At 37.8% G+C, this 4,151-nt stretch overlaps 1 non-coding gene across 1 annotated transcript; it reads right to left on the reverse strand.

The window, feature by feature from the left end:
* Positions 1-850: 850 nt before the first annotated feature.
* On the reverse strand, positions 851-924 carry Trnat-ugu (transfer RNA threonine (anticodon UGU)). Its single transcript has one exon. It is a non-coding gene; the product is annotated as a tRNA-Thr (tRNA).
* Positions 925-4,151: the final 3,227 nt, after the last annotated feature.

A 4,151-nucleotide genomic window follows, 5' to 3' on the forward strand; every position in this document is an offset into this window, starting at 1 on the left:
AAACATCAGTCGATATTACATAAAATTTATGGGAGCGCATACCTAACCGCAATGAAACAACCGTAAATTTAACGATACGGTACTAATTCGAACTCTGAGTTCGATTTTTTGGGTGGTTTATTTCACTCCTTATGCCTTCACAAAAATTACTTAATATTAATCAGTGTCATATATTATAGGTATAAGCTCCTAAGAAAAGTGTTTACTTTTCTGGGTCAGAGGTAGAAGTTAAGAGATTGAACCATTTTTAGTTAATGCTGCATGCCGTTCTGAGAAAATTGTTTCTCCAAAAAAAAAAAAAAAAAGTTCAACGTCTAGGGAAACCTTTTAGTTATATTATTACTTCGATTTGCATGAACTGAGGGTTACATGTATATTTTTAATGTCGCTGAACACGAATCTGCAGTAAGATTTTCAATATTCAAAACGGCTAATGCAATACGGAGAGCACAGGATTATGCTTTGTCCAATTTTTACCAAAAATGCATTTTCGTTATTTACGTTTAGTGTGCAATCCAAGGAGCACTTTTCAACCCTTCCTCTGGCTGGAATTGTTCCTAGATAGCAACTCCCTGTTCTTCTTGGCAGGAAAAGCCGATCTGTCTAACCTGGATATGCAGCACTCGTTATTCGTCAGTGTTATCGGCGAGTATGTTTGCAGTATGAATCATTTTGTGCACGTGCGTCACGGGACGAGCTTTGATCTACATCTATATGGATACTCTGCAAATCACATTTAAGTGCCTGGCAAAGGGTTCTTCGAATCCCCTTCACAATTGATAGTTAATTGAAACCCTCAGCTGCCGACAGGTGTTGTTGATATACTTCGATGGGGACAGCTGAAAATGTGTGCCCCGACCGGGACTCGAACCCGGGATCTCCTGCTTACATGGCAGACGCTCTATCCATTTGAGCCACCGAGGACACAGATGAATACCGCGACTGCAGGCATTTATCCCTTACACGCTTCCCGTGAGACTCACATTTCCAACCGGCCACAATCCACAAACGTAATGTACGTAATAGGTGTTTGCCCATCCACTCAATACTGGCCCACACTAAGGTGACGATTCCCGTAAGATTTCGGGATATCTGTGCGCATTCGCACAGACGAAGGTCAATGGCTGGGTAACGTTTAACCATATATATGAAGATAGTAACTGTTCTCGAAAGAACAGGCGCCACTGACGACCGGGCAGCTTCTCTAGAATACATGGTAGACCGGCCTATGTGGCCGAGCGGTTCTAGGCGCTTCAGTCGGGAGCCGTGCGACAGCTACGGTCGCAGGTTCAAATCCTGCCTCGAGTATGGATGTGTGTGATGTCCTTAGGTTAGTTAGGTTTAAGTCGTTCTAAGTTCTAGAGGACTGATGACCTCAATTGTTAAGTCCCATAGTGTTCAGAGCCATTTGAACCATCAGTCCCTGTGCTTTTACACTACTTACATTAACTTATGCTAAGGACAACAAACACACACAACGATGCCCAAGGGAGGACTCGAACCTCCAACGGGGGGAGCCGCGCGAACCGTGAGAAGGCGTTTGAGACATGGCGGATACCCCGCGCGGCTCATGGCAGTCGTGACACTGCTTCAAACAATGGGCTGTAGAAACTTTTTTAGAGCACGGATTAAAAAAAAAAAAACTTTCCGTTCCAAGTGTCTGGACAAGTACACCTTAAAAAAATGCAACTACAAAGAAATAGAATTTTCGAACTTTTTGGATGAGAACCTGTCCCTATGGAACACCGTTGATAAAATGTCACAGGGATTATGTACTCAGGTCTCACATGTGGATTAACAATTCCTAATCGAGGAATTTGCATCTCCCACCTTGGAATTCTCAGTACAGAATTTTTATCCATTACGAGATTCTCAGCCACTTGCAGAAGTGATTTCCCGTGATTCTGCAAAACTTTTCCGTTAGCCAATCGTAGCAACTATAATATTTGGTTCCTGGTGCATGACATGTCTCTTAACTTAAAGTGACCAACTCATTTGCATAAAGAGCTAACTTATCATCCGCTTCTTTACTTGCGTAGACCGTTTATGGTCTTCAAAGATTTTTTTTTCTTTAATCGTTTTTTTATGTCTTTTATAAACTGCAACACTTTCTAAACTTAACGCCATTGAAGCATGGTCTTTTACTGAATGACCAAGAAACAATGCCGACAGCTGGAGTCGAAGGTTTTTGTTAATCAAGCCGTTTGTATTCTTGTGGTGATATCTCCATAGAATCTTTCATTCCGCAACACATATTTCTTTTATATAACTGAGAAGTGAAATACCTGTTTTCATAGATGCAGATTTAACATATTTTAATATAACGCAATAAATATTTCATTAAAATTTTCATCCCCTTACTATCGAAGTTCCAAAACCACTGAAACACATAGTTTTTAAAAATTCTAACAGAGGAGCCGAATACGAATTGTCAGATATATTTAGTAATGCTTTCATAATGAACCATTTTGAGAAACATCTCACACCCTTTAGGAGTTAGGTTTTCAAAAACAATTAAATATGTATTCTTCTATTTAGAACCAAGGAGCCAAATTCAAATCTTCATCCATTTAATTCTAAAAATGCTTTCATAGTGAAATATTTCATAAAACTTTTCATCCCCTATTTCACTCTATTAATGAGTTAAATTTCCAAAATCAACGAAACACATTCTTTTACATCCAACTGAGAAGTCAATTACCTATTTTCATAGATGTAACTTTAACAATGCTTTAGTAGTTCTTTAATAATGATTTATTTTCAAAAAACCTTCACTATTTATTCTATCCCCCCCCCAATGAAAGAATTTCGGAAAATGATAAAAACCTTTTTTTTGTTTCTGGCTGAGAAACCAAATGTCAATTTTCGTAGTTTTGTAGTTGTAGCTTCAACAGTGACATAGGGACATATTTTTTTAAAAAAAAAACTTTTCAACCCATATTTCACCCCCTTAGGAGTGGAATTTCGAAAAATCTCTTCTTAAATGGTGCTTTCAGCGTAATATTTACACCTTCATCAAATTTCAAGTCTGTATACTTTGCAGGTTGGGCTGGAAGGCGATGAGTGAGTGGATACATGTGCCCCTATCGCATCTCCTTGGAGGTTGTAGTTCCAAAAACAGTGAAACACGTATATTTCAATAACAGAATTTCCATAGATTTATCTTTAAAAATTCTTTCACACTGAATTATTTTCATAAAACATTTCATCCTATATTCCCCCTCCTTATGAATTGAATGTATCAAAAACAGTGAGACATGTAATTTTTTTTTTATTTTTACTTCAACCGAGAAGCCAAATTCAAGTTTAAATATATTTAGCTTTAAAAATGCTTTCATAATTAAATATTTCATGAAACATTTCATCCTCTATGTAATGGGATTGTGGTAGTGACACACCAAAATCACAATAGTAATCCGTTGTAGTTGCTACACATTTTATTACAATCAAAAGCATTATAAAATCACAATCACAAAAATACAAGAGATTGCCTTATAAGGCCAGATCAGATGGACAAATAATAAATAAATTTCTTTACGTGGAACAAGACCCGTTAAACTTCAAATTTGGATATGACTAGGTAAATATACTTAGGTAAGGCTGTACTTAAATAGTACAAATGTGCATAGAATGTGCAGCAGAACTCTCATTACTTCCAATCAGCAGAGAAACAGATTAAGCCTAAGAAACAGATTTTTTAACGTTTGGCTACTCAACTTTCCATAACAAAACTATATACAAATGATTAAAGCAATCAAGGAGGTACTTTATTTTTGACCAAACCGACCTTCAAATTTACTTACTCAATTGATTAATCAACAATATTCTTAGAATAATTACAACTAGAACATGACCATATGACAATTCCCTTAAAATAAGGTTGCTTCAATACTTCGTGTGAATTGGCGATAGACGCGAGCAGACCAAGGATTCAAATCAATGCGAGAGATCCACGAGACAGGGAGTGACATAGAAATATACTCAACTTGACAGTGCAATTGAACTTTGGATGCTATAGTTCTCCACCGGAACGATGGAATCACGCGAAAGTGACAACATAACCGAAGATGGAAAGGAGAGGACATGGCCTTAAACATCTCTCTGCCGCCGTGGTGCTCTGTTCCCAGTATGCTAGCGTCGACCGCTGCCAA

Source organism: Schistocerca gregaria, unplaced genomic scaffold (genome assembly GCF_023897955.1).
Source record: "Schistocerca gregaria isolate iqSchGreg1 unplaced genomic scaffold, iqSchGreg1.2 ptg000544l, whole genome shotgun sequence".
NCBI classification, from domain to species: domain Eukaryota; kingdom Metazoa; phylum Arthropoda; class Insecta; order Orthoptera; family Acrididae; genus Schistocerca; species Schistocerca gregaria.